This window comes from Ochotona curzoniae, unplaced genomic scaffold, assembly GCF_017591425.1.
Source record: "Ochotona curzoniae isolate NIBS_2020 unplaced genomic scaffold, NIBS_Ocur_1.0 contig_4064, whole genome shotgun sequence".
In the NCBI taxonomy this organism is placed as follows: domain Eukaryota; kingdom Metazoa; phylum Chordata; class Mammalia; order Lagomorpha; family Ochotonidae; genus Ochotona; species Ochotona curzoniae.
Window position 1 is genome coordinate 2,477,667 of NW_024466107.1, and position 14,585 is coordinate 2,492,251.

A 14,585-nucleotide genomic window follows, 5' to 3' on the forward strand; every position below is an offset into this window, starting at 1 on the left:
CATTCCCCTTCCAGCGTGGAGGGCTGGTCGTCATGAGGCTGGCTGCAGCTCAGGCCCTGGAGAGGTACAAGAAAGGAGAGCAGGTTGAGTGACCCTGGCTGACACCCAGTGAGTGCTGGGAGAGGGAAGCCTGGCTCCTGATCCCCTCAGGACCTGGTGTGAGCTGAGCGCCCTGATGTTGGGCCACATACCCTGGACAAGAGTGGGAGAATGTCTCCCTAGGGTGGCTGAGGTCCATGGCCCAGGGTGGGAGGGGTTGCCCTGTTGCTTACCTGCCACTCTGCAGGGCTGGGGCACACACATTGTAACACATTTCTCAGCTGCAACTCCCACCCACCATCTCTACCTCCTTGCACCAAATCCATATTCCCGATCTGCGGTCTCTACCTTTCTCCCAGGCCTGTACCATAGTCCCTTCTCTGTCTGTCTTTCCTCCTCTGTTCTCAGCTGACATTCTCCTATCCCGACTCTCCAGTTTGCGTGCTGTTTATTGTTAGATAACATCTCCCAGTGTTTTTTTTCCCCCAGTCCTTCCTCTACTTTGAAACTCACAATTCAAGGTATTCTAAGAATTTTCTTCCCATTTAAAAAAATCAAGTCCATATATATCTTGAAGTTATTTTACAGTTAAATTTTTATTGTGTGATATTTTATACTTACAAGAGGATACAGAATAAAAGGGACTTCAGGTTCAAATCAACCCAAAGCAATGAAGCGTCACTGACTTCCTGCCTCCTCTACAAGTTGCTTCTACATAGATTTTTCTTACATGTTAATTCTTCAGGAGGTCATTTTCCAAAAGACATTAAAAAAAGATTTATTTATTTGAGAGGCTGATGCTACGATGTAGGAAGTTAGGCCTCTGCCTGGGGTGCTTGCATCCTATATGGGTGCCGATTCGAGACCAGGCTGCTCCACTTCCCTTCTAGCTGTCTGCTTATGACTTGGGAAAGCAGCAGGGAATGACCCAAGTCCTTGGGCCCTTGCCCCTGCATGGGAGACCTGGAAGAAGCTCCTGACTCCTGGCTTTGGATCAGCTCAGTTCTGGCCATTGCAGCTGTTCAAATATATATATAAGTATTCACCTATGCTTTTATTGTGGTGACCTCCTTTGAAAGTCATGCTGGTGATTTAGTTTAATGCACTAGCACCCTTCAGTACTGTAAGAATCTCTATGTTAAGTACTCACAAAATGAAACGAGGGTTGGAGCTCTGTGATGTATGTGAGGACTTGCTGTGGATACGATCAGAAGGCCTGAATGACCTACAGGATTTACTAGAAGCTGTGTCTTGGAAAAGAATGTATTGCCCAACATTCCCTGCCCCACACCACCAGCAAGGCAGTGTTCACGCTGCAGCTGGACGGACTATGGTGTTCAGGCTTGACTACCAGGATGCGATGACCTACAGAATCCTATTCTGTGTCCAAAGTCTGCAGACTTGCACGGAAGCAGAAAGCACTGGTGTTGCTTAGTAATGTTGTCACACCAAGGGTTGGCATGGCATGATGGCTCAGCAGGCTAATCCTCTGACCTTGGGCTGGCACCACATATGGGCATTGGTTCGTATCCCAGCTGCTCTACTTTCAGTCTAGCTCTCTGCTAATGGCTTGGGAGAGCAGCAAAATATGGTCTAAGTCCTTGGACCCCTGCACATCCATGTGGGAAGTCCAAAAGGAGCTCCTGGCTTTCAGGATCGGGTCAGCAGAGCTCTGGCCATTGTGGCCATTTGAGGAGTGATGTAATGATGGAAGACTTCCTTTCTCCAGTCCTTTTATGTAAAATTGCCTTTCAAATACAAATATTTTTAAAAGATGCTATCATGCTAAGTAGACACATTTGACATGAAGAAGCAATTCTTGTAGTATATGAAGAACTAAACAGAAGAATGGCAATGCAGAGTATATATAGAATGGGAAGGGGGCAGGGTGAGACTTTAAACTGCAGTTGCAAGAAAATAGAGAATACAGAACTTCCTTGTGATATTCAGAGAATACACAGCTGGCATGTGATGCACTGGGTTAAGCCAACAGTCGAAATGCCAGCATCCTGGTTTGAGTTCTGGCTGTTCCACTTCCGACCTAGCTCCCTGCTGATGTGTCTGGGAGTGCTTCAGTGGACGGTTCCAGTAGTTGGAGCCACCTCCATGGGGTCCCAGATGGAGTTCCTCGCTCCTGGCTTTAGCCTGGCCCAGTCCTGGCTCTAGCGGCTTTCAGGGGAATGAGTCTGCAGATGAAAGATCTTTCTCTCTTCTTTCTTTCTCTGACTCGGCAGGATCACAGAGGGAGGGGCAGAGGGAATGCTGACTTGGGGAGGTGTTTGTAAATGCGTTTGGTTTTGTGCAGAGCGCCAATTTCTGACTTGGAGCCTTGATCCTCCCATAGGGTAGGGGAGCCCATGGGCACACACCCTGCCATGTTCTCCTCCCGAAAAACAGCCTGTGGTGGCCTTCATTTCCTACATGACAACTGCGCGTCCCCACGAGGCGTCCAAGCTCCCGTAGGCTGTGACTTCCCATTTCATTTCCAGTGTCACAGGCCAGGGACAGCAAGCGCTTGTACTCTTGGAGCAAATGCAGTAAGAGCCTGGGGCCCTGGCCCTCTGCCGGGCAGGTGCTTGCTTTGCTGATCCTGTCCAGCATTTTTTCTGCACAAGCATCACATCCCACCATCACCGCCTCCATGGAACAGTCCTTCCCAGGGTCTTATGGCCCAGTGGACAGCTCCTTTCTCTGTCCTCTCCTAGAGGCGTGCCTTGAATGGTGGCTTGTATTTATGTCTCTGCCTGCACTTCAGACTCTGAGCTCAGAGCAGAGGCCTAAGTCTTTTTTTTTCCCCACTTTTTGGCTTTTTGGTATCCTTTCTCTTCCATCCTATGGATACATGTGGGCTGAATTGGCTACCAATCACAGGCAAAGGAGCACCTATAAGAAACCTGTAATTCATGTCTTGTTGATATATATGTCTTGTATATTTGATTTAAGATTTATTTTTATTTGAAAGGAATAGTTATAGAGAGAAGGAGATGTGGCAGTCTGAAACCAGGAGCCAGGAGTCAGGAGCTTCCTCCAGGGCTCCCATTGAGCCAACACCTGTTGCTTCCCCAAGCTATTAGCACAGTGCCAGCTCCACATTTAAGAATACTGGCTAAGATACCAGTCTCCACATATCAGTGTGTTACCTGGGTTTGGTTTCTAGCTGTAGCTTCTGACCCCTACTTCTTCCTAGTACGGATGTTGGGAGGTACTAGTGAGGGCTGAAGCCACCGAGTTCCTGTTGGAACCTGGCCTGGCCCTGGCTAACACAGACATGCAGGGAAAGAACTGGCAGATGGAAGCACTGTGTGCAGAACTTTCCATCTGCTGGTTTATTTCATAAATGGCCAGCAGGCTAGAGCTGGGCTGTTCTGAAGCTGGGATCCAGGAGCCTCTTCCTGGGTGCAGGGGCCCAAAGACTTTGGACTATGCTCCATTCTCTCCCAGATCATAAACAGGGAGCTGGATTGGAAGTGGAGCATCTGGGACGTGAACCTGTGCCCAATGGGTTGCTGACACTGCATGCAGAAGATTAGCTTACTACTCCACGGTACCAGTACACAGCTATCTTCCCTGCTGGGCCAAATGCCTGCCCCAGGAACAAAACTTGAAAACGGACCAGCTAAGCCAGAAGACATCTGTTGCCAGTGCTAGAGTGACTCAGCTCTGTCTCCCCCGCAAATTCCTCTGCCTCACTGGGAGCATCAAATTCCATTGTTCAGTGGCAGAACCTTAGAAAAATGTTGCCTCTCATCTCTGAAATCTAGTTTGCCTCTGGCAGACACTCTGGACTTCAGGCCAGTGGCGCTGTGACGCCCACAACTCACTTGATCAGAATGGTGGTGGCTGGGGACACTTTGTCAGTACATTTCTCACAGCATCATCAGACAAAGGCATTTGCTGCAAGGAAATCGCCTGAAGACTTCAGAGTAGGAAGGCTGTGGGAGTTCTGAGGGAGGCTGGTGGCTTACCTGCAGTATCGGTGTCTCCCTTCTTTATCTAGCTGATGACTTATTTACAGTACACAAAAGGCTGAGTTCCAGAGAGAGGGAGAGACAGAGAGCTCTTCCAGTCACTGGTTTTACTCCTCAAATGGCTCACACTCAGGAGCCGGGTCTCCCACGTGGGTGTGCAGGAGCCTAAGCACCTGGGCACGCTTCTTTTTCCCAGGCCACAAGCAGGCAGCTGGGACTCCAACCCCTGCCTGTATGAGATGCCAGCACCACAGCTCACAGTGCCGGCCACACTCCTTCAAAAATAACAGCCCAAAAGAGGGATGGCTCCTTTTCTTTTTAGATGATGGGATTCTAATGAAGTGCTGAAGGATCTGCATGTAGGCATGGGAAGACGACAGATTCACTCCTGGATGTGACCAGTGATGCACCTGGGCAGGGGCACAGTTCCAGGCTGCCTGGGCTTTTGCTGTGCTGGAGCCGTGAAGAGGGTCTAGAAACTGGGATGTAGGTTTTGTCCCGTGGCACGGCTTGTGGGCTCTGGAATGTGTGTGGGTGAGGTGTGTGGAGTTGGCGGAGAAGGCAGAGCCGAAGCAGGCTTGAGGGATGGCTGAGCTGCCGGGTTCTTCGTGACCTTTGCTCTGTGCTGCGGGTCGCCACCCAGGACAATCTGGGGGAAATTCCAGGGGCAGGAACAAAGCGCTGCAGAGGGACCAGGACGCCTGTATTTGGAAAGAGGGAATTTACCAGGAGTTCGTGCATCTGCCCGCGTGATGGATAGAATGTGCTTGGCTGGGAGGCGAGGGGGCAAAGGAAATCCTAAGAGGGCAAGGCAGACCCAGGAAGAAAGGAGGACATGTTCCTGGGACTCGGACTGAGACCAAAGCAGGTGGATCTGAGTTTGTGCTCAGTTGCTGGAAAGGGAGGCGTTTAGATCCATCCTGAAGACACTGGCTGAGGTGCTAGCCGCCCACATCAGAATGCCTTTCCTGGCTTCCGATTGGCTTCTGCCTCTCACAGATGTTGAGAGGTGCTGATGAGGGCTCAGGTGACTGAACTCCCACTCCACCTCCTAGCCTCCGGTGTGGGAGACCTTGAGTTCCTGGGACCCTGCTGGGGGCCTGGCCTAGCTCTAGTTGGGGGAATGAACCAGTGTGTCTATCTGTCATGATGACTCTCAAATAAACAAGAATCAGAGTGAGTGAGATGGCTTGGAACTGAGTAGTCGAAGTCTCCTATAGCTGGTACCCCAAGCTGCTTTGCCTGTGGAACACACCATGTATTCACTTCACATAGCCTCCAGACCTCGAGCCCTGGCCTGGGAGAGGTTCAGAGATGCATCTGTGATATCGCTTGGCAGGAGAAATATTCTCAGGTCTCTTACTGAAGGCCACCTTGGCAGTTGAAGACTTCTGTCTGGAGGCTTGGTCAGATCCTTAATGGGCCTCCCGTGAAACTTGCTCGTACCCAGGACTCCTCATCAGAAGTGAGGGGGAGACAGTCCTTCCCTGGGCTCCCTGAATACCCTAATTACTAGGCTCCACTGTTACCCTCTTTTCCATTTTTTTAGGTCAGCCCCAAACCTACTTAGCAGCATCCTTGCAACAGGAATCACTGAAAATGCTCTAAGAACCAAGGCAGATGGAACAGAAAGACCCTGCCATGGAGACAGGCAAAGGGGAGGAAGGGAAGAAGCTGAGGCCACATGCATGAGGAGCACTTCTGACAGTCCATGGCCAAGGCCAAGGAAAGGAGCTGCTGGCTGGCAAAGGAGGGAAGACAGAGGCCCTGGCAGGGCAGCCTCCACCGAGCCACCAGGGACACTTGCTCCCTGGTGACTCAGTCTGTTGCTAATCACAAGCAAGCCAGATGACTTCTCCTGGGTGTGGCTCCAGATAAGAGAAGTAGCAGTCATGTCCTGGATGTGGGGTGATAAGGCCCCCAAGAAGAAAAACTTGTTAGGGTATTTTATATTAAAAAAATAAAACTTTATATATATAAATAATAAACATGGATTTCAAGTACAGCACTCCTCAGCAGTTTTGAGCAGGACCTGGTCAACCCACACAGGGAGGCGAGATACTTCCAAACTTCAAATGTGACAAAGGCTGGTAACACAGAGAGAGGCGCCAACAGGTCCCATACCACAAAGGAAACAAAAGCAGTCACGCCCCCACAGGTCCTCCTTTCAGCACTGGCTTTGCTCAGCCGCCCTCTCTGAGCCCAGAGTCCTCAGGTGGCAGCTAATTCTGCAGCAAACACTGTCTCTTACTCTGGTTGTGTGCCACCTGGGGGGCAGCTGGAAGCTGTCAGTGAAACTTCAGGAAAGAGAATCTACATCCTGCTCGGGACTCAGGCTAAACACAGTATCACATGGAGGTGCTTAAAACAATTTCCTTTCTTTTGGAAGCAGTGGGGGATGAAGGAATGAGGGCAGGATGGGAAGAGGAAAAGAAGCAAATAATACTGGGTCAGAAATCTGCAGAAGGCCTAGTGTTGTGACGCATGGGGCTAAGCTGCTACCTGCGTTGCTGGCATTCCACATGAGTTCTGGTTGGTGTTGCAGCTCGGTGGAAGAACGCCCAAGTGCTTGGGCCCCTGTCACTCATGTGAGAGACTCAGATGAAATTCCAGGCTTCTGATCTTGGCCTAGCCTAATCCTGACTGTTGTGGCCATTTGGGGAGTGAAACCTACGCCTGGAAGGTCTGTGTTTCTCCATCATTCTCTGTAAATCTGCCTTTCAAATAAATCCTAAACAAAAGAGAATTGTATAGAGATGATGGGGTACTGAATTAACTCATGCTCCTCATGGTAGGTGAGCTGGAACCTATGAGGGGCCATAGCTGCACATCTAATACATGGAGGGCCAGGAGCTCTCTCTCTCTCCTTTCTCTTCTCTCTCTCTCTCTCTTCTTTCCTGTGTTGAGGCCCACTAGGGTAAGGTAGAGAGGGCTGGGGTGGGAGGCCATGGGGCTGGAGAGTTTGCTTGTGGCAGGACTTCCGTGGACATCACAGCACTTCATGCTCTCAGCAAGCAGTGAGTTCCTTGGCATGGCCTTCACTTTGCAAAGAAATGAATGGAATGTGGAAGAAGGCTGTCAAAGTGCTCTAAAGGCAAGAAGCAGCCTTCATACCCCTTGACTGGTGGTCCAGTCAGACTGCCTGCTCCTGGGATGCTGTGATGGTGAGTGTAAGCGGGCTCAGCAGTATAAGACTGTCAGAATGTAATTGAATTTTAGGAAACAGCATTTTAACCACTAGGCTCAGCATGATGGTTCAATGGCCAAATTCTCACTTTATAAGTGCCTGGATCCCATATGGGTGCTGGTTCATGTCCCAGCTCCTCCACTTTCCTTCCAGTTTCCCAGTTATGGCCGGGAAAAGCAGTAGAGGATGGCCCAAAGCTTTGGGACCCTCCACCCACATGGGAGACCTGGAAGAAGCTCCTGGCTCTTGGTTTGGGATCAGCTCAACTCCAGCCATTGTTTCCATCTGGGGAGTGAACCAATGGATGGAAGATCTTTGCCTCTTCTCTCTGTAAATATGATCTGCTGTCCTAATAAAAATAAATAAATCTTTAAAAAATGTTTAAGCATTGAGCGTTGAACTTGTGATGGAGGGCCTGCCATGGCGGGGGCACTCTGAAGATCACATGACAATAACTTTTTGTTGCAAATTGAAGTTGCCATTCAGTGAGTCAGAAGTCGACTGTGTGTACAAGGCTACTTCAAAACGTTTGTGGGAGAAATGGCATTACGGTGAGTACAGAGGGTTAAGTGGTTGCCTATGATGCTGGCATCCCATAAAGGTGCCGCTTGGAGTCCTGACTGCTTTACTTCCAATCTAGCTTCCTACTGATGCACCTGCAAGGCAGTGCAAGAGGCTTGGGGCCCTGCCACTCATGTGGGAGACCTGGATGGAGTTCCTTGCTCCTGCTATCAGCCCAGCCCCAGCCATTGCACTCATGTAAGGAGTAGGCCAGTAGATGGAAAATTCTCTCTCTGTCTCTGTACCCATCTGTGTCACTCTGCTTTTGCAAATAAATAAGCAAATCTTTTAAAAAAATGTGAGAAATGGAATTGAAAGAGACGCTTATTTGGATGCAGAACAGTTTAAAATCCATAGATAATTTTCCACATGACATGCATTTGCTACAATTTTTGGAGACCTTTTGTAAATACAATTAAACTGTGCTTGGTAATTTGCTCATTTGTTTCTGCCTTTGAGCAGAACGAATGCATTTTGGAAAAGCAGGGAGGCATGCATCTCCCAAAAGAGTGTTGTTTTGGAGTGAAAGCAGGATGGGTAAATCCTGCGTGTAAGATGCTGAACAGCATCTTGTTGGGATTGTAAGAGGAGGAACAGGTGCAGGACTCTATAGCTAAAGCTCCATCTTGAGACTAGTGTAGGTAAATAGGATGGTGTAAATCATTTTATATTTATCATACAAACACCTTCTAAGCCTCAACTTCAATTAATTTGACAAGAGCTACAAGCAGGGCAGATCAGGAGGCAGAGAGAACTGTGTGTTGATTTCTAGGTTCCTTCACAGGACTCAGCTTAGGGCACTTGAGCGTCATCTCAGCGTGTGCCTACACTTTCCTTTAGGTTTCTTTCTTTCTTTTAAAATTTTTCTTTGAAGGATTTATTTATTTTGATTGGAAAGGCAGATTTACAGAGAGAAGAGACAGAAAGATCTTCCATCCACTGGTTCACTCCCCAAATGGCTGTAGCTGAGCTGATCCAAAGTCAGTAAACAGGAGCTTCTTCTGGGTCTCCTGCACGGGCGCAGGGTCCTAAGCCTTTTGGGCTGTCCTTCATTGCTTTCTCAGCCCATAACTAGGGAGCTGAATGAGAAGTGAAGCAGCCAGCACACGATGTGGTGCTAAGAGGTGGAGGATTAGTGAGTTGAGCCAATGTCCTGGCCTGACAGTTTCCTTCAGGTTTCACACAGCCAAGGGCAGGAGCCAGGCATCCATGTCCCTACACTGAGTCTCTTAAAGCCTTGAACTATGGCTAGGGATGCTGACAGATGCAGAATTCAACAATGGGCTCCCTTCTTGTCCTCCCAGTTGGATTTAGCCGATAGGAGGTACATTGGCCAACGTGGAAGGTGGAGAGCAGGCATAGCCTCCCCCGCTACGGGATTGGGCTGAATTCCAGTCAGGACAGCTTGGACTGCCTCTCAGGGGCTAGTGGTGTCCCACTGGTTGCTATCCCAAGATGTTACCCTGTGTTTTGGTGGTTTCCCTAGCTCTGCCACACCTCTGTAAATGGACTCTTTATGAAGTACTACTGGAAGTATCCAATTTGACCGTACTGTCTCATGCCTTGATCCTGATGGAATCCTGTTGTGCACTGCACTCCATATCAACATGGCATTCAGCAAAGGCCTCAGTGATGGTTCTGACGGTTTCATTCAGGCTCATGCTTAGGGGGAAACAGTTAGCCGAATTTCCAGATGTTGGTGTGGGGGTTCCCAGGATGAAGGGCTTTGTGTTTTAAAACAGGGACAGTCCTGGATAAAAGCAGAAGTTGGTCACTGCAGTGTATACTGTCTGCCCTTAAAGTTTTTGTGATTTTTTAAAAGTAATATTATCTTCCATTTCAAAAGATTTCTATGTCAAATCTAAGCTGAAGTTGTTTCCTTGAACGACGATAGAATATTTTCCATTTGGGATGAAATTTATGTCTGAAGGGATTTTTTTAAACAAAAAGACTTATTCGTTTGAAAGGCACAATTATAGTGGGACAGGAAGGGAGAAATTCCACCTGTTGGTTTATCCTGAAAAAGCATCACAACAGTCAGAGCTGGGCCACACTAAAGCCAGAAGCCTGGAACTACAAATGAGTCTCCTTTGGAGGTCAGAGGACCAAGTCTTGGGCCATCCTGTGCTGTTTGCCCAGACACATTAGCAGGGAACTGGATGGGAAGTGGAGCAGCCAGGATTTGAGCTGGAGCCCATATGGGATGCTGGCAAAGCATAACTTTGGCTCCTTAAGATAAAGTGCCATAAAGTGAACAGTGCCATACAGTGCTGGGTCAGTTCCGATATTCCCTCTCAAGGCAAGTTGCTCAAGCAGTGATTCTGACAGCAAGGAATGATGCACACACAGCATATTAGGGAATTTAGAATGAAGAAAGTGGACAGGGCATCTTTGCAAAATGGGCCTGTGTAATTAAATTGTTAATAATAAGAAGAGTTAAAATAAACACTTCTAGATTTTTGAAAAGATAGCTCCTGGTTTCCTAACCTTCCTGAATCCCATTATCCTGAAACAGAAAATGAGATTTAGGTATTAAGAGCCTACTTGTTGGCTTCATGTTAGTAAGCCCACCTGTTGGTGTTGTTTTGTGTCGCTAATTCCACTCGATGGTGGCTGCAACTCCGAAGAGGATCAATTGGAAGGAGAAGCAATCATTGCAGACAAAGCTAACATTTTAAGCAGAAATCCTGGTTTACCTGGGGGGAGGGGGGGAGGAAGGAGTGGTCATAGTTGACATCTGGTCTATTTTATTTCATTTATTTTTCCCCATGAGAAATGTGTTTATTGAATGACAATATTAGCAGCGATCAAACCGCTTTAGTAAACGGACTAGCTGAGAAGAGGATATGGAATGGGGCTAGAAATCTGCTGTGATCCAAATGCTTCTGGCAGGCAAGCTTTTGAATACGCACCCTAGGAAGCTGGAATTGCAAATGTATACCGCCCCCTTGTACCTGCCATTTAAGGTCAATTTTCTTAATCCATTTCTGCCCCTTAAATCATTGTTACCGTCTGAGAGTTGGACAAGTTATTTGAAACACATTGGGAGTGTTAGTTGTGGTCAAGTTTGGATGTAATAACTCGCAGACAAAGAAAATGTTATTCATGGACATGGCTAGGGTTAACACTCACATTGTTTTTTCCAACTGTAAGCTATAGGACGTCCAATGGATACTGACCCAAACATAAATGATTTTTACATTTACTCGATGCTTACTGTGAACATGAGAATAACAGAAAAGTGGGTGTCACGAAAGGGTTGTATTTATGCGCGCATCAGTGATTGCAAAGAAACTATTACTCATCTACTTAGATCTCAGTGATTGGCTAAATTCAAAAATTTACGGTACATATGCAGGAGCTTCAAAAGGTTCATGGATAATTTGCATCTTCCTTTAAATTCCGTTTGAAGGTGTTGAAGCTTCTTTGTAACATCATGGGTATTTTTAGGTTGTCTTGTTTTGTAACCTAACGAAGTGTGAGGGAATCTGACTTCCTGTTCATACGGAGTACATTTCTTCTCGGGAGAAATGTAAGGACAGAGCTCTCCCCGACTCCTGTGTCTTGCCCAGCTGTACACACTGCCAGGCAAGACTGTGCCGTGTGCAGCCGACGATGTTGTGGGGCTTACATTGAATGGGTGATTACTGGGTTTTGCTCGGGAGGCTGCTATGAGCATTGACTGGGACTGTGGAAAGGAATACAGAGGCCAAAGGGTTGTGACTTGTCGGGAAGAACTTGATCCAGGCTACAGTTTTCTTGTCTAGCAATGCCCACTTTCTTTCTCGGTCATGACTGTTTTACAAATGTCTGGGGAAAGTAGCTAGAGGTCTTGGAAAGAAAAATTCTGCTCATTATTTTGATAGATTTTACTAAAAAAAAAAAAAACAAACCAAACCGAAAAAAAAAACCAGGCGTGCCTCCCCTTGTGGGTGGGCAGTTTCTCTGGCACTGGCTGGGAATGCCTCCTCCTGGGTTACAATGGTTGATTTAGAGACACATCAGAGAAGGGCTGCCACTCCCCTCCCCTGCCAGCAGTCCTCCTGTCTTTGTTGTTTTCATTATAGTTTCATTCCCTTGGTTCTGAAAGTCATTTAATCCTCATAAAATGAGTCATAACTGTAAAAGCCGGACAATGAATAGCCTATTGATGAGCACGATTAGCTAATCACAGGCATGGGGGTCAAGCTAGGTGGGTGAATGGAGGGGAAAGATACATCACATGATGTGTGAGAAATACTTGTTAAATGGGAGAAAGACAAGGTCAAGGTTTGAAGTAACTGATGTTACATTTTACGTTAAGGACAATATGAACAAATACGGTTAAATCCATCTTTTGATCTTGTGAAACTACTTTTTCTACCAATTGCATGGAATCAGACTGTTTGTGCAAGGATGTCTAGCATGTTAATATCCAGAAATAACCTATCAGGAAGTGCTTGGCATACTCAGCAATCCAAAATGATACTGCCCATGTAAATGTGAAAAGTCATGACATTTTTCAGTGGAAAATAATGTAAAAAAAATTACCCATGACACCATTCAATTATTGTTTTTAAAATACATGCAAAGGCATTGTGAGGCAGAGGGAATTTAGGCCACTGCCTGCAATGCTGGCATTCCTTACGGGTACCAGTTGAAGTCTTGACTGCTCCACTGGCGATCCAGCTCCTTTCTAACGCGGCTGGCAGAGCAGAAGCAGAAGGCTCGAGTTCTTGGGCCCCTGCCACCCACATGGAAAATCGGGATGGACTTCCTGGCTCCTGGCTCAGGCCTGGCTATTGCTGCCATTCGGCAGTGAGCCAATGGAGAGAAGACTTCTTTGTCACTCCGCCTTTAAAATCAATTGAAATTTTTTTTAAACAGATATGCAAGTAAAAGAATAAAAGCGGTCTGCCAGTATTTATAATGAATTGTCTTAATGCAATGGCAAAGTTTGTCTTCTCTATCAGAGTGGTGGAAACATGGGTTTTCTAAAACAGTTTTCCTTATGCTTTGAATCTGAAAACATAAAGTTCTATATCTTAAACAAGAAAAAAAGGTAGAAGTAGTTAAAAAATTCAGTTTAAACACTTGAGCGCAACGTTTCCCAAGCAGGGACCATGGATGGCTCGAGCCTCAGCTGCACTGGGCTCTGAAATAGGAGAAGCAGCCCTGTGGTCCACACAATAGTCAGGGCATGGAGGGACTTCTCTCCCAAGCACCCCTTTCTTTCCTGGGTTCTCACTGCCTACTCTGCTGGCCCTTGGATGCCTCCTTGACTTCAACTTTATCATCCCCAGAACCTACCTGTCCTGCTGGTCTTTCCTGGTGGGATGCAATCTCTCTCTCATCTGCTATTCCATAGTTTCTCTCTCTCTGTCTGTCTCTCTCTGTGTCTCTTTCTCCTTCTCTCTCTCTTTCTCACCCTGTATTGTATGATGAGAGCACCTATCTTAGCTGTTTGCAGCACTGAAGCTCCTTCAGGCAGTGCCTCTGTCTTGCTTGTTGCTGGATGCCCCAACATCAGATCAAGGAAGGAATGAACAGATGAACTTCTGCAGGTTGCTAGCTCTTGTAACACCTACCTTGCTGATTATTTCTCAGCCATGTTGAAAAGTGCGCTCACATTTTATCTTGGCTTGGTCCTGACTCCAGCCACCCTTTGGTCGAGATCAGGTGCGAATGGTACTGTCTGACACTTGCAAGTACATGGCACGAGATAGGCTATCGTTTGACTTAGAGAAAGTAGAAAATAGAGCCCTACAAGCATGGACTGGTTCATTATAAGTTATTAGAAAGTAAAGGGGAGATGCAGAAGTTGCCACTGTAATACAACAGAAGATTACTCTGGCTACAAAAGATTACTTTAGAAAAGCCAAATGGCAGCAGATTTAAAGAGACCTGAGGAGGGAGAGCTTGCATGAGGACAACTGTGGAATACCAGAACGCTTATTCGAACAAGTTCTGAACACATAGCAGAAAAGTCCTTGTCTCTAAGTCCAGGAGGCAGGGGCTAAGAACTCTGCCATGCTAAGGAACTGGAAGTCCTTACCATTGTTTCTCTTCAGAAATAGCTTCCTGTATTTCCAACTTTTACTCTGCTTTTCCTCCAAGATGACTGTGTCTGGCCTGGAATGTCATAAAGCTCTTCTGGGCTCTCTGGACCCTTTGCTTACCACCTGCAATGACAACAAGAGGCATGCACTATGGTAAACTCAAAGATGGAGGCTGGTGGTACGAAACCACTACAGACCTGCATCTTGTGCACCTGCGGAGGAAGCAGCAAGTTCCATGAAGCGTTTCTTCACAGCAAACAGGGCATTTGAAATCACCAAGAATACAAACCAATGTTTACAGTTGTCAAACTCTCTCTTCTTTACCGTGACACATGTCAATGTCTTGATTACTTGCAATTTATAATGACCTACTAGAATATACTAGAGAGTAAGTTGGGAGCCAGGGTTGTGTTATAGAAGATAAAGCCACTGCCTGTGATGGCATATCCCCTCTGGGCACTGATCTGTGTCCTAGCTGCTCCATTCCCATCTAGCTCCCGGCAAAAGGAGGGAAAGCAGTGGAAGATGGCACAAACGCTTGGGCCGATTCCACCCCCATGGGCAACCTGGAAGAAGCCCGTAGGTTCTCGGCTTTGGCCTGGCCCAGCTCTGGCAGTTGTGGCCATTTGGGGAGTTAAACTAGCAGACAGAAGATCTCTCTCTCTCTTTCTCTCTTTCAAATGAATACATACTGTTAAAAGAAAAAAAAAGTAGGCCAACAGCCTCACATTTGTCATTAAGGGTTAGAAGGCCACCGTGTGTGGTCATGAACACGTCTCTGTGTCCCCTGTA

General features: G+C 47.1%; 2 long non-coding RNA genes across 3 annotated transcripts in view; one reads left to right on the forward strand and one right to left on the reverse strand.

Moving 5' to 3' along the window:
* Window positions 1–14,585, reverse strand: part of LOC121158990 — a 21,223-nt gene continuing 6,638 nt past the window's right edge. The window contains exons 2-3 of the long non-coding RNA XR_005884285.1: window positions 13,790–13,916; window positions 1–56 (exon numbers count right to left, since the gene is read on the reverse strand). This is a non-coding gene — a long non-coding RNA (uncharacterized LOC121158990). The remainder of the gene's footprint in view (window positions 57–13,789; window positions 13,917–14,585) is intronic.
* The window catches only part of LOC121158989, a 26,197-nt gene continuing 17,681 nt past the window's right edge, over window positions 6,070–14,585 (forward strand). The window contains exons 1-3 of one of the 2 annotated variants that reach the window (XR_005884283.1): window positions 6,070–6,365; window positions 7,019–7,171; window positions 13,852–14,155. This is a non-coding gene — a long non-coding RNA (uncharacterized LOC121158989). Of the gene's footprint in view, window positions 6,366–7,018; window positions 7,172–13,851; window positions 14,156–14,585 lie in introns of those variants that run through there. The other variant, XR_005884284.1, reaches the window with a different exon arrangement.